At 41.7% G+C, this 26,895-nt stretch overlaps 11 non-coding genes across 11 annotated transcripts; all 11 read left to right on the top strand.

The window, feature by feature from the left end:
• The first annotated feature begins 1,718 nt into the window (after positions 1-1,718).
• On the top strand, positions 1,719-1,801 carry trnav-aac (transfer RNA valine (anticodon AAC)). Its single transcript has one exon. It is a non-coding gene; the product is annotated as a tRNA-Val (tRNA).
• Positions 1,802-10,247: 8,446 nt separating this feature from the next.
• Positions 10,248-10,329, top strand: trnas-aga (transfer RNA serine (anticodon AGA)). Its single transcript has one exon. It is a non-coding gene; the product is annotated as a tRNA-Ser (tRNA).
• Positions 10,330-10,545: 216 nt separating this feature from the next.
• trnas-cga (transfer RNA serine (anticodon CGA)) lies at positions 10,546-10,628 on the top strand. The gene has a single exon. It is a non-coding gene; the product is annotated as a tRNA-Ser (tRNA).
• Positions 10,629-10,899: 271 nt separating this feature from the next.
• Positions 10,900-10,981, top strand: trnas-uga (transfer RNA serine (anticodon UGA)). The gene has a single exon. It is a non-coding gene; the product is annotated as a tRNA-Ser (tRNA).
• A 214-nt stretch (positions 10,982-11,195) lies between these two features.
• Positions 11,196-11,277, top strand: trnas-uga (transfer RNA serine (anticodon UGA)). The gene has a single exon. It is a non-coding gene; the product is annotated as a tRNA-Ser (tRNA).
• A 618-nt stretch (positions 11,278-11,895) lies between these two features.
• trnas-uga (transfer RNA serine (anticodon UGA)) lies at positions 11,896-11,977 on the top strand. The gene has a single exon. It is a non-coding gene; the product is annotated as a tRNA-Ser (tRNA).
• A 214-nt stretch (positions 11,978-12,191) lies between these two features.
• On the top strand, positions 12,192-12,273 carry trnas-uga (transfer RNA serine (anticodon UGA)). The gene has a single exon. It is a non-coding gene; the product is annotated as a tRNA-Ser (tRNA).
• A 214-nt stretch (positions 12,274-12,487) lies between these two features.
• Positions 12,488-12,569, top strand: trnas-uga (transfer RNA serine (anticodon UGA)). The gene has a single exon. It is a non-coding gene; the product is annotated as a tRNA-Ser (tRNA).
• A 1,321-nt stretch (positions 12,570-13,890) lies between these two features.
• Positions 13,891-13,972, top strand: trnas-uga (transfer RNA serine (anticodon UGA)). Its single transcript has one exon. It is a non-coding gene; the product is annotated as a tRNA-Ser (tRNA).
• A 209-nt stretch (positions 13,973-14,181) lies between these two features.
• On the top strand, positions 14,182-14,263 carry trnas-uga (transfer RNA serine (anticodon UGA)). The gene has a single exon. It is a non-coding gene; the product is annotated as a tRNA-Ser (tRNA).
• Positions 14,264-14,995: 732 nt separating this feature from the next.
• Positions 14,996-15,077, top strand: trnas-uga (transfer RNA serine (anticodon UGA)). Its single transcript has one exon. It is a non-coding gene; the product is annotated as a tRNA-Ser (tRNA).
• The last annotated feature ends 11,818 nt before the right edge of the window (positions 15,078-26,895 follow it).

Genomic DNA, 26,895 nt, shown 5'->3' with positions numbered 1-26,895 from the left:
TGGAGGATTCTTTGCTCCTTATTGCTGTAAATATTAGCATTTCTGGACCTCAAATCAGCTAACAGTTGTACAGAGCATTGAACAACTGGTTGTCATGGCTGACTGGTTAAGGCGATGGACTAGAAATCCATTGGGGTTTCCCTGCGCATGTTTAAATTCTGCTGACAAAAAGTCTTCCCAGTCAGGAACTGTTTATCTTGAGAAAACGTTTTTAGATACCATTGCGGTGAATGGTGGATTGGTAATACTCAATCAGAAAGGATTTACCCATTCATCCATTTTCTACCGCTTGTCCCTCTCGTGGTTGTGTGTGTGTGTGTGTGTGGGGTTATATGACTGTAGCCTATCCCAGCTGCACTTAGGCAGAACAGTAAGGATTTAAAAAAAGGGAAATATCTTTGAGGATGACAATCTTGCTTTCTATAGCTCCCTAACACAGTAAATAATAGGATTAATGGACCTCAAATCAGTTGCAGTTGCACTTGAAATAGGACAGCAAGCAGCTGGAAACGTCAGGACAACCTATGTTTCTATGACTCCTTAATGTGCTCAGTTGATCAGAACATAATATACCGTATATTACCAAATAAACGCCCTTGTGCAAATAACCGCCCATGTCCTAATAGCCGCCCGGGGTCTGACCCCATTTTGTGAAATAAACGCCTCTTCCTAATAAACGCCTATGTCCAAATAGCCGCCCATGGGCTGTTATTTGCATAATTTAGATTAAAATCATATTAACTTCATTAAACCCAATTTATAAGCTAAAAGGAAAAGCAAAGGTGCAATAATTCTGGTCATTACGGTAACAGCAGACGTTACGTGGGGATTCTGGGTAATCAACATATTGCAATGGGTGACCGCATATAGCGTAACACACACTCAACGACAACAACAAACCCACGAGGAAAAGTTTCAACATGGCAAGCAACAGCAGCAGTGAGTTGAATGAACAGGATACCGGTACACCACAACTGATGGACGGGAATACTTTAAGGGGGAAGAACAGAAAGTTTGACTTAAAGTTCAAGCTAGCGGTTGTGAAGTATGCGGAGCAGAATTCTGGTTTGGCAGCGGCCAGGCAGTTTATCGTTGACCCAAAACGTGTACGAGAATGGAAACAAAAAAAGGGAGAACTACAATCTCAGTCGGCAATCGATGGAAAACGGGCTCGCTTATCTGGTGGAGGTAGGAAGAAAGTGAGCGACGAGCTTGATGCTAATTTGTGTCAGTGGATACATCACGTTCGTGGACTGAACCACCGTGTGTCCCGAAAAATGATCCGCATTAAGGCAAAGGACAGTGACAGTATTATTGTTCTGTTTTGATGGTGGGTTTTATACTTGAGTACTTGGTACCATAATTTTATTTTTCCCGGTAGGCTGCTTTATTTAAAAAGTTTATTTATTTTTAGTATTTGTATTCTATTTGACAATTGTTGCACTACTGTCATGTTGAGGCCTTGTTGATCTCTTGTCTTTTGATAGTCTTGTTTTTTTGTTTGTGTGTTTACATTAGCTTTTACATTTAAAGTTTTTAGTACGAAAAAAAATACTGGACACTAACCATTGTAACCAAATAATGGCCTGGTGCAGGCTGGTGCAAAAATAAATAAAAGCCTTGTGCAAATAACCGCCCATGTCCTAATAGCCGCCCGGGGTCTGACCCCATTTTGTGAAATAAACGCCCAGGCTACTATTTGGTAATATACGGTAGTTGGTTGTCGTGGCTGAGTGGTTAAGGCAATGGACTAACAATCCATTGGGGTCTCCCCGTGCAGGTTCAAATCCTCCTGCAAACATATAAACTTTCAAAACCAACGAAACTTTGTGGATTAGTAATACTCAATCAGTAAGGATTTAAAAAAAGGAAACTATCTTGAAAAATGACAATCTGGTTTCTAGGGCTCCTTGACGCTGTCGATACTGGTGATATAGCAGAATTAGAAGACTAATAGTAACCTGTTTATTTGCTGTATAAACTCTGCCAATTTCTCGGGAAAAGCCATAAGATGTGAAATAATTGTGCCAAGTTTCATTGTCCGTCAGTGGAATAGTAATTTATCGGCAGTCTGGCGTTTTCTCCTGCATGGAGTTTGGTAATGTGTTTGAGCAGAGCAGACAGATGTGTCTAAGTGTTTCAAACATGCTTAGTTGAGTGGTTAAGGCGATGGTCTTGAAATCCATTGGGGTCTCCCCGTGTAGGTTAAAATTCTGCTGACAACGTAGGTTTTGAGGAATACATAGTCCTCAGTCAGTAACATTTTATCTTGCGGTAACTTTCCTGGAAACCGTTTCGTGGGTTGGTAATAGTCAGTAAAGATTTAAAAAAAGGAAAATATCTTGGAGGATGACAAACTGTTTTTTATGACTCCTTAACGCTGTGAATATTAGGACTCAACCATGCGGTCTATGGACCTTTACCCAGCTAGCGATTTATCACAGGACAGTACGATTGTTGTTGTGGCTGAGTGGTTAAGACGATGGACAAAAGAATGATAAGGGTCTCTCCCTGGCGAAGTTTAACTCCTGCTGACAATGTACTTTTTGAGGGGCAGAAAGACCTCAGTCAGTAACTTCATCACATGATAACTTTCTTGGAGATCATTTTGGTGGACAGGCATTACTCAGTCAGTAAGGATGTTAAAAAATGGAAATATCTTGTAGGATGACAACCTGGTTTCTATGACTCCTTAAAGGGGAACATTATCACCAGACCTATGTAAGCGTCAATATATACCTTGATGTTGCAGAAAAAAGACCATATTTTTTTTTAACCGATTTCCGAACTTTAAATGGGTGAATTTTGGCGAATTAAACGCCTTTCTATTATTCGCTTTCGGAGCGATGACGTCACATCGGGAAGCAATCCGCCATTTTCTCACTTTCGTCGGTGTGTTGTCGGAGGGTGTAACAACACGAACAGGGACAGCCCATTTCAAGTTGCATCAGTGGCCCAAAGATGCGAAAGTGGCAAGAAATTGGACGAAATTTGTTAAAAGGAAAGCCGACGAAATGGTCAGTCGTTTGTTCCGCACACTTTACCGAGGAAAGCTATGCTACGACAGAGATGGCAAGAATGTGTGGATATCCTGCGACACTCAAAGCAGATGCTGACATCAACTCCAAAACTGGACAGATCAGCTTTCAGGAAAAGAGAGCGGATGAGGGTATGTCTACAGAATATATTAATTGATGAAAACTATATTCATTACTCGCAGTTTTACGTAAATTATTATACATAAACTGTGTTTACCAATAATTTAGCTTAAAAACATTTATTTTTTTCAATCATTCGAGTATATTCGGGTAGTCTTGTGTAATGCAGTATTTTGTGTCTATTTAGGTATGGTTAACCTCCATCCATCCATCCATCTTCTTCCGCTTATCCGAGGTCGGGTCGCGGGGGCAGCAGCCTAAGCAGGGAAGCCCAGACTTCCCTCTCCCCAGCCACTTCGTCCAGCTCCTCCCGGTGGATCCCGAGGCGTTCCCAGGCCAGCCGGGAGACATAGTCTTCCCAACGTGTCCTGGGTCTTCCCCGTGGCCTCCTACCGGTCGGACGTGCCCGAAACACCTCCCGAGGGAGGCGTTCGGGTGGCATCCTGACCAGATGCCCGAACCACCTCATCTGGCTCCTCTCGATATGGAGGAGCAGCGGCTTTACTTTGAGCTCCCCCCGGATGGCAGAGCTTCTCACCCTATCTCTAAGGGAGAGCCCCGCCACCCGGCGGAGGAAACTCATTTCGGCCGCTTGTACCCGTGATCTTGTCCTTTCGGTCATGACCCAAAGCTCATGACCATAGGTGAGGATGGGAACGTAGATCGACCGGTAAATCGAGAGCTTTGCCTTCTGGCTCAGCTCCTTCTTCACCACAACGGATCGATACAGCGTCCGCATTACTGAAGATGCCGCACCGATCCGCCTGTCGATCTCACGATCCACTCTTCCCTCACTCGTGAACAAGACTCCGAGGTACTTGAACTCCTCCACTTGGGGCAAGATCTCCTCCCCAACCCGGAGATGGCACTCCACCCTTTTCCGGGCGAGAACCATGGACTCGGATTTGGAGGTGCTGATTCTCATCCCAGTCGCTTCACACTCGGCTGCGAACCGATCCAGTGAGAGCTGAAGATCTTGGCCAGATGAAGCCATCAGGACCACATCATCTGCAAAAAGCAGAGACCTAATCCTGCAGCCACCAAACCAGATACCCTCAACGCCCTGACTGCGCCTAGAAATTCTGTCCATAAAGGTTATGAACAGAATCGGTGACAAAGGGCAGCCCTGGCGGAGTCCAACCCTCACTGGAAACGTGTCCGACTTACTGCCGGCAATGCGGACCAAGCTCTGACACCGATTATACAGGGAGCGAACCGCCACAATAAGACAGTCCGTTACCCCATACTCTCTGAGCACTCCCCACAGGACTTCCCGGGGTACACGGTCGAATGCCTTCTCCAAGTCCACAAAGCACATGTAGACTGGTTGGGCAAACTCCCATGCACCCTCAAGGACCCTGCCGAGAGTATAGAGCTGGTCCACAGTTCCACGACCAGGACGAAAACCACACTGTTCCTCCTGAATCCGAGGTTCGACTATCCGGCGTAGCCTCCTCTCCAGTACACCTGAATAGACCTTACCGGGAAGGCTGAGGAGTGTGATCCCACGATAGTTGGAACACACCCTCCGGTTCCCCTTCTTAAAGAGAGGAACCACCACCCCGGTCTGCCAATCCAGAGGTACCGCCCCTGATGTCCACGCGATGTTGCAGAGTCTTGTCAACCAAGACAGCCCCACAACATCCAGAGCCTTAAGGAACTCCGGGCGTATCTCATCCACCCCCGGGGCCTTGCCACCGAGGAGCTTTTTAACTACCTCGGCAACCTCAGCCCCAGAAATAGGAGAGCCCACCACAGATTCCCCAGGCCCTGCTTCCTCATAGGAAGACGTGCTGGTAGGATTGAGGAGGTCTTCGAAGTATTCTCTCCACCGATCCACAACATCCGCAGTCGAGGTCAACAGAGCACCATCCCCACCATACACGGTGTTGACACTGCACTGCTTCCCCTTCCTGAGGCGGCGGATGGTGGTCCAGAATTGCTTCGAAGCCGTCCGGAAGTCGTTTTCCATGGCCTCACCGAACTCCTCCCATGTCCGAGTTTTTGCCTCCGCGACCGCTGAAGCCGCACACCGCTTGGCCTGTCGGTACCTGTCTGCTGCGTCAGGAGTCCCATGAGCCAAAAGAACCCGATAGGACTCCTTCTTCAGCTTGACGGCATCCCTCACCGCCGGTGTCCACCAACGGGTTCTAGGATTACCGCCACGACAGGCACCAACTACCCTGCGGCCACAGCTCCAATCGGCCGCCCCGACAACAGAGGTACGGAACATCGTCCACTCGGACTCAATGTCCAGCGCCTCCCTCGTGACATGTTCAAAGTTCTTCCGGAGGTGGGAATTGAAACTCTCTCTGACAGGAGACTCTGCTAGACGTTCCCAGCAAACCCTCACAATGCGTTTGGGCCTGCCAGGTCTGTCCGGCATCCTCCCCCACCATCGCAGCCAACTCACCACCAGGTGGTGATCGGTAGAAAGCTCCGCCCCTCTCTTCACCCGAGTGTCCAAAACATGAGGCCGCAAATCCGATGACACAACTACAAAGTCGATCATGGAACTGCGGCCTAGGGTGTCCTGGTGCCAAGTGCACAAATGGACACCCTTATGTTTGAACATGGTGTTTGTTATTGACAATCCGTGACGAGCACAAAAGTCCAATAACAAAACACCACTCGGGTTCAGATCCGGGCGGCCATTCTTCCCAATCACGCCTCTCCAGGTTTCACTGTCGTTGCCAACATGAGCGTTGAAGTCCCCCAGTAGAACGAGGGAATCACCCGGGGGAGCACTCTCCAGTACTCCCTCGAGTGAATCCAAAAAGGGTGGGTAATCTGAACTGCCGTTGGGCGCGTAAGCGCAAACAACAGTCAGGACCCGTCCCCCCACCCGAAGGCGGAGGGAGGCTACCCTCTCGTCCACCGGGTTGAACTCCAACGTGCAGGCTTTGAGCCGAGGGGAAACAAGAATTGCCACCCCAGCCCGTCGCCTCTCATTGCTGGCAACGCCAGAGTGGAAGAGAGTCCAGCCCCTGTCAAGAGAACTGGTTCCAGAGCCCTTGCTGTGCGTCGAAGTGAGTCCGACTATATCTAGCCGGAACTTCTCCACCTCACGCACTAGCTCAGGCTCCTTCCCCCCCAGCGAGGTGACGTTCCACGTCCCAAGAGCTAGCTTCTGTAGCCGAGGATCGGACCGCCAAGTGCCCTGCCTTCGGCTTACGCCCAGCTCACATCGCACCCGACCTCTATGACCCCTGCTATGGGTGGTGAGCCCATTGGAGGGGGGACCCACGTTGCCTCTTCGGGCTGTGCCCGGCCGGGCCCCATGGGGACAGGCCCGGCCACCAGGCGCTCGCCATCGTGCCACACCTCCGGGCCTGGCTCCAGAGGAGGGCCCCGGTGACCCGCGTCCGGGCGAGGGAAATCTGGGTTCCTTGTTCGTGTTCTTCATAGAGGTCTTCGAGCTGCTCTTTGTCTGATCCCTCACCTAGGACCAGTTTGCCTTGGGAGACCCTACCAGGGGGCATAGAAGCCCCCGGACAACATAGGTATGGTTAACCTGAGTGCTGAAATCGTGGAAAAATATATGTTCTTAGCGTGCCTGAAATGGACTGTCTTCACTCTCAAAGTGCATGTTGTTGCCAAATGTATTTCATATGCTGTAAACCTAGTTCATAGTTGTTAGTTTCCTTTAATGCCAAACAAACACATACCAATCGTTGGTTAGAAGGCGATCGCCAAATTCGTCCTCGCTTTCTCCCGTGTCGCTGGCTGTCGTGTCGTTTTCGTCGGTTTCTCTTGCATACGGTTCAAACCGATATGGCTCAATAGCTTCAGTTTCTTCTTCAATTTCGTTTTCGCTACCTGCCTCCACACTACAACCATCCGTTTCAATACATGCGTAATCTGTTGAATCGCTTAAGCCGCTGAAATCCAAATCTGAATCCGAGCTAATGTCGCTATACCTTGCTGTTCTATCCGCCATGTTTGTTTGTATTGGCATCACTGTGTGACGTCACAGGAAAATGGACGGGTGTATATAACGATGGTTAAAATCAGGCACTTTGAAGCTTTTTTTAGGGATATTGCGTGATGGGTAAAATTTTGAAAAAAACTTCGAAAAATAAAATACGCCACTGGGAACTGATTTTTAATGGTTTTAACCCTTCTGAAATTGTGATAATGTTCCCGTTTTAATGCTGTGAATATCAGGATTAAACCATGCGGTCAGTTGATCAAGACAGAGCGTAATTAGTTGTCGTGACTGAGTGGTTAAGGCGATGGATTGGGGTGTCCCTGCGTAGGTTCAAATCCTGCCGACAACGTAGGTTTTGAGGCACACATAGTCCTCAGTCAATAACACCTTGACTTGCGGTAACTTTCTTGGAATTTGTTTCGTTGGTTGGTAATATTCAGTCAGTAAGGATTTAAAAAAAGGAAAATATCTTGGATGACAGCCTGGTTTTAATGGCTCCTTAACGCTGTGAATATTAGGACTGAACAGTCTATGGACCTCAACTCAGCTAACAATTTGCACATGAGACAGGTCAAACAGTTAAGGCAATGGAGCTGATATCCATTGGGGTCTCCCTGCACAGGTACAACAGGACAACGTTGGACAAAAAGACCTTAGTCAATAACTACTAAAAACTTTCTTTTCTTTTTTTTTTCTTTCTTTAGTTTATTTCGAACATGAACACACTTACATCATAATACATCACACAATTTCATATCATTTCATTTTACATCATGCCCGAAAAGGAGTAGGAAGAAGCAAAGCTTATTTAATCCTACCCCTTTCCCACTTCAAGCGTTTACAAATATATAGAATCATTTACTGACCTTTTTATATAATAAAATAACATCTATGAATTAGTATACAACAGTTTTGTAATATGTAATTAATTAATTAATTCAGTCATTATTAACATACTGAGATGAAGAATATCTTATTTTCAATAAGGTTGAGAGTATTTCTCATAATTCTTCTTTTTTGTACTCTGTAAGCACTATTATTTTGAACAACCTCTTAAACTGGATCATATCAGTACAATTTTTAACTTCTTTACTTAATCCATTCCATAATTTAATTCCACATACTGATATGCTAAAAGTTTTAAGTGTTGTACGTGCATATAAATGTTTTAAATTATTTTTTCCTCTAAGATTATATTTCTCCTCTTTAGTTGAGAAGAATTGTTGTACATTCTTTGGTAACAGGTTATAGTTTGCTTTGTACATCATTTTAGCTGTTTGCAATTTTACCAAATCACCAAACTTTATTATTTCTGACTTAATAAATAAAGGGTTTGTGTGTTCTCTATATCCAACATTATGTATTATTCTAACTGATCTTTTTTGTAACACGGTTAGCGAATGTAGCGCACATTTGTAGTTATTTCCCCATATTTCTGCACAATAACTCAGATATGGTAACACTAGCGAGCAGTAGAGAATATGTAGTGATTTTTGGCCCAGGACATATTTTGCTTTATTCATTATTGAAATGTTTTTTGCCACCTTATGTAGTATGTTTTGTATATGAGATTTCCAGTTCATTTGATCATCTATTAATACTCCCAAAAATCTAGTTTCTTTTACCCTTTCTATGTCTACTTCGTCTATTTGTATTTGTGTATGATGCTCTTTTCTACTATTACCAAATAGCATTATTTTAGTTTTACTGAGATTCAAAGATAGTCTGTTTTTGTCAAACCATCTTTTTAATTTGTTCATTTCTTCTGTTATTATTTGTATTATCTTCTGTGTGCTCTCTCCTGAACAGAAAGCAGTTGTGTCGTCTGCAAATAAAACCAACTTTAAGTCCTTCGTAACCTTACAAATGTCGTTTATATAAAGATTGAACAATCTTGGTCCCAGTATTGACCTCTGGGGTACACCACAGGATATATCTAGCCGTGTTGACATATTTTCATCCATCTTTACATATTGCTTCCTGTTGGTTAAATAACTTCTTACCCAATTCAATACCAAACCTCTGATGCCATATCGTTCTAATTTTCGTATTAAAATATCATGATTAATTGTGTCAAATGCTTTTGTTAAGTCCATGAATACTGCGGCCGCACAAACTATGAGCCGCTACCTTTTTTCTAAGTTTTAAATCTTGCGGCTTATAAAACGGTGTGGCTAATTTATAGATTTTTCTTTGCTGATGGCGATAATGCAATATTTTAAAAAAACAAAAAACTAACAAGCAAACACACTGATAAGGTGTGTTATTGTTTGTACTCTGGCTCTATCTTTTGGACGAGTTCACTCTTAAGTCCTTAAATTAAGGTATTTATCTTGAGGTAACTTTCTTGGAAACCAGTTTGATAGTTTGGTGGACAGGCATTACTCTCAGTCAGTAAGGATAAAAAAAATGGAAATATCTTGTAGGATGACAACCTGGGGCCGTATTTATCAAGCGTCTTAGAATTACTCCTAAGAAGTCTGCTAAGAGTTGACCATAGAGTAAAGAAATTCTTCGCTGAAAGCTGCACTTAAAAGTTAGTTATCAAGCGTCTTACTCACACTTTCAGCGAAGTGTAGGACTGAATCTTAAGTGTCACACTCAGAGCTGAATTATGACATTACTATGTGCCGTAAACGGAATTTTAGATGACGTCATTTCTGTGTCCATGGAAATGACCAATCACGGAAGAGAATCCCTTGTCTAAGAATAAAGAAATATCTTAGAAATATTTAAGTGGACAATGGGAGTGTATATTTTGACAATAAACTACAAAATAATACAAAACAAACGAACAATATTGGCAATGAATCAAAAATAAATATTTCCTTTTCTTTCCAATTCATTTTCCCAGTGGTGAGATATCGAAGCATTGTGATGACCTTTATTTCTGCTGTGAAAGCTCTGCTGCGTGATGTTGCTGATGAGATGACGCCGCTTATTAAATCTGTGACAAAAATAATACCCGCTCTGTCTAAACGATACCGTTTGATCAGCTGCTCGTCTTTATTCTTAAGTTTGAGAGTAGGACTAAATTTCGAAATTCTCAGGACTTAAATGTAAAATGGCACTCTAAGACCCTGGTTTCTGTGACTCCTTGATGCTGTGAATATCAGGACTAAACTATGCGGTCAGTTGATAGGAATGTCACATCATTAGTTGTCGTGGCCGAGTGGTTAAGGCGATGGATTAGAAATCCATTGGGGTTACCCCGCGTAGGTTCAAATCCTGCCGACAGCGTAGGTTTTGAGGGACACATAGTCGTCAGTCAGTAAAATTTTATCTTGCGGTAACTTTCTTGGAAACCAGTTTGATAGATTGGTAGACAGGCATTCAGTAAGGATTTAAAAAAATGGAAATATCTTGTAGGATGACAACCTGGTTTCTCTGACTCCTTAATGCTATGAATATCAGGACTAAACCATGCGGTCAGTTGATCAGGACATTACATAGTGTGTTGTTGTGGCCGAGTGGTAAAGGCGATGGATTCGAAATCTATTGGTGGTCTCCCTGCGTAGGTTCAAATCCTGCCGACAACGTAGGTTTTGAGGGACACATAGTCCTCAGTCAGTAAAATTGTATCTTGCGGTAACTTTCTTGGAAACCAGTTTGATAAATTGGTGGACAGGCATTCAGTAAGGATTTAACTTTCTTGGAAACCAGTTTGATAGATTGGTGGACAGGCATTCAGTAATGATTTAAAAAAATGGAAATATCTTGTAGGATGACATCCTGGTTTCTCTGACGCCTTAATGCTGTGAATATCAGGACTAAACCATGCGGTCAGTTGATCAGGACATTACACAATTGGTTGTTGTGGCCGAGTGGTAAAGGCGATGGATTTGAAATCTATTGGGGTCTCCGCGCGTAGGTTCAAATCCTGCCGACAACGTAGGTTTTGAGGGACACATAGTCGTCAGTCAGTAAGATTTTATCTTGCGGTAACTTTCTTGGAAACCGTTTGGTGTGTTGGCAATACTCAGTCAGTAAGGATTTTAAAAAAGGAAAATATATTGGAGGATGACAACCTGGTTTCTATGAATCCTTAATGCTGTGAATATCAGGACTAAACCATGCGGTGAGTTGATCAAAACATGATGTAATTAGTTGTCGTGGCCGAGTGGTTAAGGCGATGGATTTGAAATCCATTGGAGTCTCCCTGCGTAGGTTCAAATCCTGCCGACAACATAGGTTTTGAGAGACACATAGTCCTCAGTCAGTAAAATTTTATCTTGCGGTAACTTTCTTGGAAACCAGTTTGATAAATTGGTGGACGGGCATTCAGTAAGGATTTAACTTTCTTGGAAACCAGTTTGATAGATTGGTGGACAGGCATTCAGTAATGATTTAAAAAAATGGAAATATCTTGTAGGATGACATCCTGGTTTCTCTGACGCCTTAATGCTGTGAACATCAGGACTAAACCATGCGGTCAGTTGATCAGGACATTACATAGTTAGTTTTTGTGGCCGAGTGGTTAAGGCGATGGATTTGACATCCATTGGGGTCTCCCCGTGTGGGTTCATATCCTGCCGACAACGTAGGCTTTGAGGGACAGTAAAATTTTATCTTGCGGTAACTTTCTTGGAAACCAGTTTGATAGATTGGTGGACAGGCATTCAGTAAGGATTTAACTTTCTTGGAAACCAGTTTGATAGATTGGTGGACAGGCATTACTCTCAGTCAGTAAGGATTAAAACAAATGGAAATATCTTGTAGGATGACAACCTGGTTTCTATGACTCCTTAATGCTGTGAATATCAGGACTAAACCATGCGGTCAGTTGATCAGGACATGACATAATTAGTTGTCGTGGCCGAGTGGTTAAGGCGATGGATTTGAAATCCATTGAGGTCTCCTCGCGTGGGTTCAAATCCTGCTGACAACGTAGGTTTTGAGGGACACATAGTCGTCAGTCAGTAAGATTTTATCTTGCGGTAAGTTTCTTGGAAACCGTTTCGTGTGTTGGTAATACTCAGTCAGTAAGGATTTAAAAAAAGGAAAATATATTGGAGGATGACAACCTCGTTTCTATGACTCCTTAATGCTGTGAATATCAGGACTAAACCATGCGGTCAGTTGATCAGAACATTACCTAATTGGTTGTTGTGGCTGAGTGGTAAAGGCGATGGATTTGAAATCCATTGGGGTCTCCCTGCGTAGGTTCAAATCCTGCCGACAACATAGGTTTTGAGGGACACATAGTCGTCAGTCAGTAAGATTTTATCTTGCGGTAACTTTCTTGGAAACCGTTTTGTGTGTTGGTAATACTCAGTCAGTAAGGATTTAAAAAAAGGAAAATATATTGGAGGATGACAACCTGGTTTCTATGACTCCTTAATGCTGTGAATATCAGGACAAAACCATGCGGTGAGTTGATCAAGACATGATGTAATTAGTTGTCGTGGCCGAGTGGTTAAGGCGATGGATTTGAAATCCATTGGGGTCTCCCTGCGTAGGTTCAAATCCTGCCGACAACGTAGGTTTTGAGAGACACATAGTCCTCAGTCAGTAATACTTTGACTTGCGGTAACTTTCTTAGAAATCGTTCAGTGGGTTGGTAATACTCAGTCAGTAAGGATTTAAAAAAAGGAAAATATCTTGGAGGATGACAACCTGGTTTTAATGACTCCTTAACGCTATAAAATTAGGACACAACCGTTTATGGACCTCAACCCAGCTAACAATTTGCACATGAGACAGGCCAAGCAGTTAAGGCGATGGAGCTGATATCCATTGGGGTCTCCCTGCGCAGGTACAACAGGACAACATATCTTTTGGACGAATTCGCACTTAAGTCCTTAAATTAAGGTATTTATCTTGGGGTAACTTTCTTGGAAACCAGTTTGATAGATTGGTGGACAGGCATTACTCTCAGTCAGTAAGGATTAAAAAAAATGGAAATATCTTGTAGGATGACAACCTGGTTTCTATGACTCCTTAATGCTGTGAATATCAGGACTAAACCATGCGGTCAGTTGATCAGTCGAATACATAATTAGTTGTCGTGGCCGAGTGGTTATGGTGATAGATTCGAAAAAATCCGTTGGGGCCTCCCTGCGTAGGTTCAAATCCTGCCAACAATGTAGGTTTTGAGGGACACATAGTCGTCAGTCAGTAAAATTTTATCTTGCGGTAACTTTCTTGGAAACCAGTTTGATAGATTGGTGGACAGGCATTCAGTAAGGATTTAAAAAAATGGAAATATCTTGTAGGAAGACAACCTGGTTTCTATGACTCCTTAATGCTGTGAATATCAGGACTAAACCATGCGGTCAGTTGATCAGGACATTACATAATTAGTTGTCGTGGCCGAGTGGTTAAGGCGATGGATTTGAAATCCTTTGGGGTCTCCCTGCCTAAGTTCAAATTCTGCCGACAACGTAGTTTTTGAGGGACACATAGTCCTCAGTCAGTAACACTTTGACTTGCGGTAACTTTCTTGGAAATCGTTTCGTGGGTTGGTAATACTCAGTCAGTAAGGATTTAAAAAAAGGAAAATATCTTGGAGGAAGACAGCCTGGTTTTAATGACTCCTTAACGCTGTAAAAATTAGGACTCGACCGTCTATGGACCTAAACCCAGCTAGGTTTTTGAGGGACACATAGCCGTCAGTCAGTAAAATTTTATCTTGCGGTAACTTTCTTGGAAACCAGTATGATAGATTGGTAATACTCAGTCAGTAAGGATTTAAAAAAAGGAAATATATTGGAGGATGACAACCTGGTTTCTATGACTCCTTAATGCTGTGAATATTAGGATGAAACCATGCGGTCAGATGATCAGGACTAAATGTAATTAGTTGTCGTGGCCGAGTGGTTAAGGCGATGGACTTGAAATCCATTGGGGTCTCCCTGCGTAGGTTCAAATCCTGCCGATAACGTAGGTTTTGAGAGACACATAGTCCTCAGTCAGTAACACTTTGACTTGGATTCTTGGAGATCATTTTGGTGGACAGGCATTACTCAGTCAGGAAGGATTTTTTAAAATGGAAATATTTTGTAGGATGACATCCTGGTTTCTATGACTCCTTAATGCTGTGAATATCAGGATCAAACCATGCGGTCAGATGATCAGGACTGAGCGTAATTGGTTGTCGTGGCCGAGTGGTTAAGGCGATGGACTTGAAATCCATTGGGGTCTCCCTGCGTAGGTTCAAATCCTGCCGACAACGTAGGTTTTGAGAGACACATAGTCCTCAGTCAGTAACACTTTGACTTGCGGTAACTTTCTTGGAAATCGTTTAGTGGGTTGGTAATACTCAGTCAGTAAGGATTTAAAAAAAGGAAAATATCTTGGAGGAAGACAGCCTGGTTTTAATGACTCCTTAACGCTGTAAAAATTAGGACTCAACCGTCTATGGACCTAAACCCAGCTAGGTTTTTGAGGGACACATAGCTGTCAGTCAGTAAAATTGTATCTTGCGGTAACTTTCTTGAAAACTGTTTCATGGGTTGGTAATACTCAGTCAGTAAGGATTTAAAAAAAGGAAAATATCTTGGAGGATGGAAACCTGGTTTTTATGACTCCTTATTGCTGTGAATATTAGGACTCAACCATGCGGTCTATGGACCTCAACCCAGCTAGCAATTAATCATTAAGTACTATGATCGTTGTTGTGGCCGAGCGGTTAAGGCGATGGAATTAAAATGTTTAGGGTCTCCCCGTGCAAGTTAAAATCCTGCTGACAATGAACTTTTTGAGGGACAGAAAGACCTCAGTCAGTAACTTCATCACATGATAACTTTCTTGGAGATCATTTTGGTGGACAGGCATTACTCAGTCAGGGAGGATTTTTTTAAATGGAAATATTTTGTAGGATGACAACCTGGTTTCTATGACTCCTTAATGCTGTGAATATCAGGATTAAACCATGCGGTCAGATGATCAGGACTGAGCGTAACTGGTTGTCGTGGCCGAGTGGTTAAGGCGATGGACTTGAAATCCATTGGGGTCTCCCTGCGTAGGTTCAAATCCTGCCGACAACGTAGGTTTTGAGAGACACATAGTCCTCAGTCAGTAACACTTTGACTTGCGGTAACTTTCTTGGAAATCGTTTAGTGGGTTGGTAATACTCAGTCAGTAAGGATTTAAAAGAAGGAAAATATCTTGAAGAATGACAATCTGGGTTCTAGGGCTCCTTAACGCTGTGAAAAAAAGGACTCAACTCTGCAGTCTATGGATCTCAACGCAGCTAACAATTTACACATGAGACAGGCCAAGCAGTTAAGGCGATGGAGCTGATATCCATTGGGGTCTCCCCGCGCAGGTACAACAGGACAACGCAGGATTTGAGCGACAAAAATACCTTAGTTAATAACTACTAAAAACTATGAGCCGCTACCTTTTTTCTACGTTCTGAGCCTTACGGCTTATAAAACGGTGTGGCTAATTTATTGATTTTTCTTTGCTGATGGCCATAATGCAATATTTAAAAAAAACTAACAAGCAAACACACTGATAAGGTGTGTTATATTTGTACTCTGTGTCATGTCTGTGTAATCATGTTTTGTTTAGTTATTGGACTCTTTAGTTTCTGGCTTTTCACTCCCTTGTCTTGTTTCCATGATTACCCATTAGTTTCACCTGTTCCACGTTTGGACTCATTGCGCACTCGTTTGTCCCCATAGCAACCCATTAGTTTTCACCTGTCACGTCACGCACCTGTTTCACGTTTTGAGTCACGCACCTGTTTTCGTTAATCATGTCTAGTATTTAAGTTCATTGTTTTCAGTTTGTCTGTCTGGTGACATCCCACAATTATGCTCGGCACATTTCTGACACTTGATTTCATGTCCATCGTTCATGCTGCTCCTTTTAGTCCATGCCAAGTAAGTTTTGTTTATTAATGCTATAGTCTTTTGGTTTCATAGTTTGTTCTCCGCCACTGTGTGCGCTTTTCGGTTGTACTTTTTTTGCTATAGTCTTTTGGTTTCATAGTTTGTTCTCCGCCACTGTGCGCGCTTTTCGTTTGTACATTATTTTGATATATTAAATAAATCATGTATTTACATTCCCGTCTCGCCCGAGCCAACTTTACGCTGCATTCCGGAAAAGCAAACACCCAGGACCAAGTCATGACACTCTGGTTCCATCTTTTGGACGAGTTCACTCTTAAGTCCTGAAAATAAGGTATTTATCTTGGGGTAACTTTTTTGGAAACCATTTTAATGGATTGGTGGACAGGCATTACTCAGTCAGTGAGGATTTTAAAAAAGGGAAATATCTTGTAGGATGACAACCTGGTTTTTATGACTCCTTAACGCTGTAAATATCAGGACTCAACCATGCGGTCTATGGACCTCAACCCAGCTAGCAAGTCATCATTACATAGTACGATTGTTGTTGTGGCCGAGTGGTTAAGGCAAGGGACTAGAAATCCATTCGGGACTCTACGAGCAGATACAAACCCTGTTGACAACGCACATCTTGGAACCAGAAATCACTTTATAGTTTTAAAATCAGGGAATTAGCCACTGAACTAATCTTGTTTCAGGATTGTCGTAGTGAAAAAGCTAAACAGTAGTTTCTTTTTAACAATCAATAACATTGCTAATAGCATTTAGCATCCAATGGATGACCCCAAAGAAAACTGACCCATTGTAGGAAGCCCTCCCTTAAAGCAATCCTCTCCTGAAATGAGGAAGTGCTTATTGGCAGTGTGGAAAAACGAGAATGTGTCAGGAAGTACTCAAGTGTCAGAACCCACACGACACTCCCATCATTCACCGCCACAGTCGGTCACATGATACCGAGTGGCGGTGCATAGACAGAAAAGGGTTAAACCAGCTGCACTGTTAATGTGACCGGTCGCTAACAATGTTGGTCAGACAAGTGGATTAAAGTCTGTTTTGGGGGACCCTCAGGGGGGTGGTTTGGTCCTCAAACACACACTATTAGCATCAAACATTACATAAGCCATTTCTGCTGATTTCTACTTTTATTGACGTGCTGCCTCTTATACAACCTTTACTGTCACGTCATGTTTGTCAACCTCACCTGACACCTGGCGACCTTTACTAATTAATTAGGCAGACGTCACAAATGGTTCATGTCTAATTCACGACGCTGTGAGGACATCTCGTTTCACGAGAAGCTCTTCATGACTCAAAAAAAGAACGCAATCAATAGCAAAAGATGACATTGTTTTCATCATTGTATTTTGCATATCGTGACTCATGCTGCAGAGTAACAGTTCATTACAGAGACGGCTTGCAGCTAGAAACAGGTTATGTCCAAAATGGAATCCAATACCCATGAACATTTACCAACGTACTGACCAATCAGAGGCTGATGCCTTAAACGTGAATACAGTACATTGGCGCCAGCATGTTGTTCTTTTGGAAAGCTGTCAAAGTGACTGTAGAATGCTAAAAAAAAAAAGAAAAACATACTATGGCCAATTTCCCAAATCAATGGAATTTCGATTCATAAGGTTCAAAATCGATTAATCACAATTTAATTAGTTTCAAATAGCACTTTATATTGAAAAGGTCTCAAATCTGTTAGAATTAGGGATACAGCGATCTATTATTTTAGTAACAAGTATTCTATCGATTAGTTTGTTCGATAAATCGGATAAAACACACTTTATAGCCTTAATGTTTATTTTAGGGAAAACAGGTTAAATAAACAACGTTTTTTTATGCATAAAAATATATGCACATTATCAACATAGGGCTGGGCGATATGACTTAAACTATATCACGATAAAAGTGTTTTATATTGGTTGGTATCGATAATTATTGATATTTTTTGTGACTTATCGAAAATAAGGACCAGGAGAAATACATTAATCGTATACATTTTAATTTTAAATGTAACCTTCTTCTGGTTATAATGCCCTCAGCTATCAAAGCAGAAATGAAAGGAAATGTCAACACAAGCATGGAAAACACTCAAACACTGTAAACAAAAAATTACAAAATCACATTGAACACTTAACAACAACCTCTCAAAATTAAAGTGCAAAAATAAGGCATATGTAAGGAATGCTTAATAAAGTGCAACAAAATAGTGCAAAGTGTGAACTTGTAAACAGAAACCTGAGAAGAACTATTTTCTGCAGGTTCAGTGCCAGGAAGTTACAGCTGTGCTCTAAAGGGTGAGCGCGGCTAAGCTGGTGTGGTAGTACCGGCCTTGGTGGGGACGAGCGCCTTGCATCCTTTCCAGACCACATTGGTCACTCAGACCATGGTCCATATTAAAAAAAAATCACAAAAAACTGGTGACTTTTCCTCTTTTATCCACAATTTATTCGCTCTCTGCAGTACTCATTTTTACTTTCTCTTCTCACCCCATGCAAAGAATCAACCGCAACCAAACTTGATAGTGTTCCCTGATTGGCTGTTCGCGTGTCACTCCCACGGATCAGCAATCACCTCCTCTGTTGCTCGCTTACCAGAGGGCGAGTGCCTTTTGTTCATGCAACCAACCTTGCTTTGCATCTTCCGTTTCCTTCCGACGAAACAGAAAACAAAAATATCGAATGTGTTATCGAACACATTTTTATTCATTGATATTGTTTTATCGCCCAGCCCTATATCAACATTAAAATGGCCCTTTTAACATGTGTACATTAAAATAAATACATAAAAACATAAAACTATTCGCACCGCCGCTCTTCTGTGTCTATATTCCAGCAGCCGTGTGGAAATTATTTCCACGTATTTAAAGTCCCACAACAACAGAATATAAATCAAAGCTTATTTCCCCGATCAATTTAATCGATTATTCGTTGCAACCCAGATATAATATACGAATATACTTAGTTTTTTCTTTTCATCATAAACAACTTTAGACAATTAAAACTGTGTCTGAAGTCTCAAAATTGGACTTTTTAAATATGACGAGAATTGCAAAGAAACATTTACATGTATTGCATACTTAAAAGTAAATACGTAAAACATTCTTCTGGGACTCTTGTTTTGTTAGCAGGGTCAGACAGGATGTAACGAGCAGCTATTTTATTTTGAAGGTCGGAAGTGTGCGCTTGTGTTTTTCTGGCGCACTTGAAGGTAATGCTAGCAAGTCCCTCCCCTTTGTTGATTTTATTTCGTTTTCCTTTGCGCACAAGACTAATCAATGTTATGCCTTGTGAATCCATATTGCACATTTTAAAAGATATTGATCCATGATCAATCAAATAAATGTGTTTAACCCCGCCCTATTAGACACGATCTGTGGTAATGTTTACTGTAGCAGATGGTCCTGAGAAACGTCAAATCGGGTATTTAAGGTAATTATCCTCAAAACAGGATCATTTTAAGCTTCTTGTCATTTCCCATCTGGCAACCCTGACAATGCTGGTTAATAGCGAACCGATTGGACGAATAGTTAACACTTCTTCTTGGAGAAAATGAACAATATTCTGGAACTGATATGTGAGTTTTATGCTTAGTGACAATTAAATAGGGACAGATATATCTTATAAACACTCGCTGCAGGTCAATTACAAGCTTGGACTGGACCTTTGGAGGGTAGACACCTGCCAGTAACCTTATACTATACCCAATGCTAGATGTGGCCCCAGGGCAAGGAAAACCAAGGGGAAGTTTCCACAATTCCACCTGTCTTCATGAATGTGGTCTCTTTTTGTGAGGGTCCCCTTGCTGCCCACCCCTGAGGCCGATAAGTCTTTGTCGGAAACCTCCTGTTGGAAGACCCCGCCCAAGATAGTGACACGAATCACTGATGGATGAAGCAGCAACGCGCAACCTAATCAAGACGGTATTGGAGCTCTTTCAAAACAGGTGCAAGGTAAAACTGAGGGGCCGACCGGATAGTTGGCGAGTAGGTAAGGTCATATATTTCCACCAAAAACGATTGCTGTCCAACCATTTATATAAAAAACAAGTGTACTAATGGCTTCATAGTAAGAATCAGAAACAATTATTGATTGAGGCAAAATGTAGAGTACTTGGCTTCAATCAGTAGGTTTTGCGAGGAGGCTCTCCTCGCAAAATAACTTTGTCACTAGGGTCGCTTCTTTACATGACAAGACCATTGTTGTTTGTGAATAAAATTGCTATCAAAAATAAAACGGTTTGTTTCGGAATGTGAAATCTTTCAAAAACCCAAATTCCTGAATCAATCTTCAAATACTCAGGGCGTTCAATCGATCGCAACTGGACCGTTAAGTTTGTCTAGGACAGGGGTCGGCAACCCGCGGCTCTTTGATCACTCTGATGCGGCTCAGCTGCATACTTGCCAACCCCCCCCCGATTTTCCCGGGAGACTCCTAGTCCCGGATTTCAGTGCCTCTCGCAGAAAACTCCCGGGATTACTATTCTCCGATTTTCACCCTTACAATAACAATAAGGGCGTGCCATGATGGTACAGCATTTAGCGCCCTCTACAATTTGTATTAACAGCGTGCCAGCCCAGCCTTTTGTTATATGCATCTTCTGCTTGCACACGTAAGTGACAGCAAGGCATACTTGTTCAACAGCCACACAGGTTACACTGACGGTGACCATATAAAACAACTTTAACACACTTACTAATAATGCGCCACACTTTGAACCAAAACCAAACAAGAATGACAAACACATTTCGGGAGAACATCTGCACCTTAACACAACATAAACACAACAGAACAAATACCCAGAATCCCATGCAGCCCTGTCCCTTCCGGGCTACATTATACACCCCTGCTACCACCAAACCCCGCCCCCACCCAAACCCTGCTCCCTCACACATCAACCCCCCCTCTGTGCGTCGGTTGAGGTGGGCGGGGTTTGGTAGCGGGGGTGTATAATGTAGCCCGGAAGAGTTAGGGCTGCATGGGATTCCGGGTATTTGTTCTGTTGTGTTTATGTTGTGTTACGGTGCAGATGTTCTCCCGAAATGTGTTTGTCATTCTTGTTTGGTATGGGTTCACAGTGTGGCGCATTATTAGCAAGGTCGAAAGAAATACAATCTCCACCACAAGTGTGTCATACTTGAAGGTCAAGGTTCCCCGCTCACCGCTATGATAATCCCCTGTCCCTAACTTCCAATTTCCTGAGGGCCAGGCAGCCCCCGCAGAGACAAGGTCTTTCACTGACGCCGCGGGGCCAAAGAGGTGCGTGCGTTCACAAGGGGACCAATCCTCCGTCTTCATTTCCATGGGAACGCTCGTTAGCAAGGAGCATTTTTTTTCCCCATGCGCGCCCACTCAGTGGGCATTTGGAACTTTCTGTTTTTGATTCCGCTGACCACCTTCACCTCAGAGTGCAGGGAATGATGACAGATTGACGCACGGGAAAGCAATGCAAACTCACCGGACACTTTATTGCCTAATTCTAACTTCACCAAGATAATCACCGGTTATGTAACGCACAAATTAACCATCAAGTACAAAGAACACCATTATTTAAGAAATCCTGGATTAAGAGATTACAGTAGAGAATTTGTGAGGATTTTTATCTTTGGAGCGAGACAAGCGTGAACGACTTGAGACATTCAGACACTAACTCCTAGTTTGTTCTTTACTTAATAAGCTCAAGCGACGTCGGTGACGTTAGCTGGGTTAAAAAAAACATAGGCGCAGCTAAACCTTGACTCCGGGAAAAGTAAACTGTCACTTATGAGTTCTTGATTTTGGTTTCTGTATTAGGTTCTAAATACAGTGGAACATCGATTTACGAACCCTTCTATTCGCGAACGTTTTTATTTACGAACTTTTAGATCGTGTCAGATATGCCTCAGTGCGCAAACTATGTCTTTGTGTAAGAACGCTTCAAAGCAGGGCGTGGCATTTTTGGGGAGGCGGAGTCCTCCACGTCATTAGCTGCCCAGAACACTATGAGTCACTTCTCAGAGCTTCAGTGTGTTACCCTTCTGTGCTTTTTCGCCTTTTGACAAGTTTTGTCCATTTTGCTACCTCAATCAGTCCTAAAAAGACAACAGACCAGTGTGGAAATAAGGAGGGAATCGCTGTGGAGTCTATGAAAAATGGTTATTTGCAAGGAGTACATTAATGGCGCTGACAGGTATGGAAGAATCGATGAAGCAGGCTTCATACCACAGCAAATTTTAATTGTGATGTGACCAAACTTTTCCAAAAAAACATGCCAAAGCAAACTTATTCCACAGGTGATGAGAAGAGCTATTCTCATTCAGCGGCACGTCTTTCACACACACACACACACACACACACACACACACACACACACACACACACACACACACACACACACACACACACACACACACACACACACACACACACACATACGGCCCCTGTTCTCCCTGTTTGTCTGCTCTTTTCTCGTCAGCTCCTCCTTTGCCAATGTTAATGTAAGTAGATTTCACCTTTTTCCAAATGTTTATTATTGCAGCAATATGGTTGTTAAAGTTAAGGATTTTTGTGGTTTCTGATTGTTTGTGAGGGCACCAAAAGGAGAATATAGAGGACAGTTCAGCATGTTGTTTTGGCTTGTTATTAAACAGAAAGTTGATCCATCACCCCCTTGTTATGTTTATTTGATATGCGGTACAGTATAGAACATTATTTTGTGTTCAAAAAATACAAACCTTCATTAAAATATGGGCTTTTGTCAGAGCTGGAAACCAATATTCATATTTACATTGATTATTATGGAGAAATATTCTATACTAACTTTTCGATTTACGAACTAAACTAAATCAAGGTTTTCATGGTAGTAGGTTTCGGTATTAGGAGTACTGTGTCTCTAAGATGGTGAAGGAACTGCTTCAAAGGCCTTGCTAACATGCTAATTCTCTTTAATAACAACTAGCATGGATCCAAGCATACCATTACCGACTCTTTTTCAGCAACCAGAAATAAATCCCAAATTTTATTTATGGAGGTTATTTTGTGTCTTTATTACGAAAGGGTTTTTTTGACACTTAATTTATGTTATTGAATTTTTTGCGTTTGAATTTTGTGAACCGAAATTTTTTACATGAAATTATGCTGACAATTGCATTGAAAAAAAAATTATTGTCAAAACGTGTGTTTAAAGATTTCAAGTTTTAAAATTCAGTGTGAAAAAAATAAGTGTAAAAAAATTTTGTGCTGAAAAAATCAGTGTCGAAATATTTGCTGCTTCAAAAAGCATTAAGACTGAAGCAATCGACCCTGTCTCAGAACCGGCCAATGAGGTGTAAGTTTGAAGTCACGTGACACGGGTCTTGCAAAACAGCATAAAAAAAAGCAGTTAACTGGGCTACCTGGGCATAATACATCATCATTAACATTTCAATGGCTATTTTCAAACTATAGAAAGTATTTCAGTGGTTAGAATCACTGAATTTTTTTTACACTGAATTTATTTACTCTGACTTTTTTTACATTGATTTTTTTCACCCTGAACTTTTACACACTGAATTTTTTTACACTTCATTTTGCTAACACCTTTTTTTCAATGAAATTGTCAGCATAATTTGATGTGAAAAATTCAGTTTACAAAATTCAAACGCAAAAAAATTCAGTTTACAAAATTCCAATGCAAAAAAATTCAGTTGCATAAATTCAGTGTCAAAAAAGAGCTTTCGTAATAAAGACACAAATTAACCTCAATCGTTATTTTTCCAAAAATATTGACACGCTATATGCCAGCCTACGGAACCTCATTCCATTAATTTACGACCATACTGCAAAAAAACTCATTATATATGTGTTCTCGCTCAAAATGGAAAACTTAGCAATTTAGCAGTCCAAGTTGAAAGAACCTTAACTGGACAGTTTCACTTCCTGTTTCGATCCGTTCCACAACCAGGTTAGATGGAATTATTTGCGCCATCATCTGGTTGCTGCTTCAATCTAATCAATAACTATTGTTAAAAGTGTTACTTGTATGATATCAATAAATAATGTGCGGTTGTATTATTATATTTAGTAACTACTAGATATATTCCTGGATCCCAGCATGCTTTGAAACACTGCTTTGTAAATAGTTGTTAATAATTTGTGTATATTGTTACGTAAACTGTTGTTTATTATCATATTATTCCCTTTATCTTTTTTTCTTTGAATAATAACAAAGTCCTGGCTTAAGTTTCCTCCTAAATGGTTTTCAGGGATCTTAAAGCAGTTAGATTCACCTAAATATATGGCTCCCCAATGAGGCTGTGCTGGCCCACAATCCATGAATGTGACTATAAATAGAGGTTGGGCTCCTTCCTTCCATCCCTGCATCAAAGTGACATGCAGATAAGCAGCTGCAGGTGACAATAACCCTGTTTTTATTCATCCAATCCTATTATTCTTTTAAGGACGTTTTTTGGTGGGTTGTTCGTAAATACAACAACACTTGGCAGACACTTTGAGGCCCCTTAAGTCCTTCTAATTACAAGACCGTGTGATATGATTATAACGTTGTTGTTCTGGAAACTGTTTAATGGCTCGTTGCAGTGATTATCTGATAAATGATTGTCACATTTCATACAAGATTGATGCTGTCACTTGTGTTTATGTCTGATGAGACGTTGGCATTGAATGCAATACTACATTACTAATACGGCTAATTAACACATATTTAGGTGCTACATTGCTACAGCATCATTCTAGGTTAGCAAATTGCCTGAAGAAAACAAGACCATCAACTATAGCCAGCTGACTGACAGTTGGCAGGCTGTGTTTAAAGATGTGTAGCGAAGCCTTTTGTGTTTTGTTTACAAAGTGGATGTATACACGGTGGTGGACTTAGCTATAGGGTCTGGTAAGAGGAGGCAAAAGCTGATTTGTAGATGCTGTACCTTGGTAAGAAGTCTGGTAAATGTATCAAATATTTCACGGAAAATATCATGACTTTATAAAGAAGCTATCATTGTTGAGGTCTCAAATGGTGTTATGAATATGTCTATGAACGTTCTCATTCATCCAGGCCATTGTAATCCCAGGGCATTCAATCGATCGCAACTGGATTGTTTGGTTTGTATTAGAATACGTTTAGACGAGTAGGCTTCATTAATTCATGCTCATAGACTTAGATTGGTCAGATCTATTCTTAAATTTAGATATATCAGATCTAGTCTTAGACTTATATTGGACAGATCTCGTCTAGCAGCTGGTGCCAATACCTCAGTAGGCATTATCAGTTCATGCTCATAGACTCAGATTGGTCAGATCTCGTATCAGACTTAGATTGGTCAGATCTAGTCTAGCGGCTGGTGCCAAAACCCCAAATACTTATATTACAAACCAGAAGGGTGTGCCTGGGCAAGGATGGTTTGATGCAAACAAGCAATCCTACTGTCAACAGTCTTTGAAGTGTAAGTTCCCATCGATAGCATTGTGGATCGACTACTACCAGTCCAAAATAGTCGGAATCACCCACGTTAGCGTTCCAATCAGTTGTAAACAACTGGCACAATGGCATTCTGCAGCCTACAGTACTCGGATAAGAAGCGAAACGTTTTCTAAGACAAACCAAACAGTCCAGGTGTGATCAATTAAATGCCCTGGGAGTGTTAAAAATGGGCATGAAACAATTAACTGATCAGAAAAAAGCTTTGAGTTACATTATGCTGCTTTGTTTAATAGTTTCATAATCAAATTTTTAAAAATTCAAACTGCATACATAGTTTTCACACGACCACTGCAATAGAGAGCACACTTATTTCTGAAATGTTCATTATTGCTCATATGGTGAAAGTGCAATTTCAATGTTGGAAAAAATTAATAAAGGTTATGGCAAACAAAAAAGTATTTGTTTATTTAAACTATTTAACCAACACGCATTGAAGCTGTAACGTATGTTTTAGCCGATGACAAATCAATAGACTTCTTGAAAAGAACCAATGGCTACAGCTTGGGATGGATATCGAATCCGGTACTTTTTTTGGCACCGACTAAATCCCGACAGTCCTACCAGGCACCGATTCACGTAAAATCCAACCGTGCCATTTTACGGTACCTGGATTGCGTGTGACGTCACGCCACTTGGCGATTACTCCAGCAGCACTGACAGCGGATTCAGCCAAACTACTTCTCGATAATGTTGCAATTTTTCAATGCCAAGAAAACAATTGGCGATCCAACGCAAGTAAAGTAAGGCTCCACTTTTTCAGAAATCCGCTTGCTTCATGCTAATATACAGGGTGATTCAAAAAGACTACGCCAAAATGATCACTCGCTATTTAAAAAATTAAAAACAATCCAAAACCGAGCTTGAACACATGTGTTGTACATAACTTTGAGTATTTATTTCATGCTTTACAAGTACTCAATATGGCCACCACAGGCAGCATGGAAAACATCAAGACGATATGAGAATTCCTCTAGAACGCGCCTCAGCATGTCGCGATCCAACGTGTTGATTGCTGCTGCTATTTGCCATTTTGAGGGTAAATAAACACGTGGTTTTCCTACTATTGAAAGGCGCCGAAAGGATTACATGACCACAACGGTGAAATTGTAACACAATAAAACTTGGATAACTCCTGTATCAAAATGACCATTGATTACAATTAGAGATGTCCGATAATGGCTTTTTTGCCGATATCCGATATTGTCCAACTCTTAATTACCGATTCCGATATCAACCGATACCGATATATACAATCGTGGAATTGACACATTATAATGCCTAATTTTGTTGTGATGCCCCGCTGGATGCATTAAACAATGTAACAAGGTTTTCCAAAATAAATCAACTCAAGTTATGTAAAAAAATGCCAACATGGCACTGCCATATTTATTATTGAAGTCACAAGGTGCATTATTTTTTTTAACATGCCTCAAAACAGCTGCTTGGAATTTGGGACATGCTCTCCCTGAGAAAGCACGAGGAGGTTGAGGTGGTCGGGGTTGAGGGGGGCGGGAGGATAGCGGGGGGTGTATATTGTAGCATCCCG

Source organism: Nerophis lumbriciformis, linkage group LG25, assembly GCF_033978685.3.
Source record: "Nerophis lumbriciformis linkage group LG25, RoL_Nlum_v2.1, whole genome shotgun sequence".
NCBI lineage: Eukaryota > Metazoa > Chordata > Actinopteri > Syngnathiformes > Syngnathidae > Nerophis > Nerophis lumbriciformis.
This window is presented reverse-complemented; position numbering and strand designations above follow the sequence as displayed.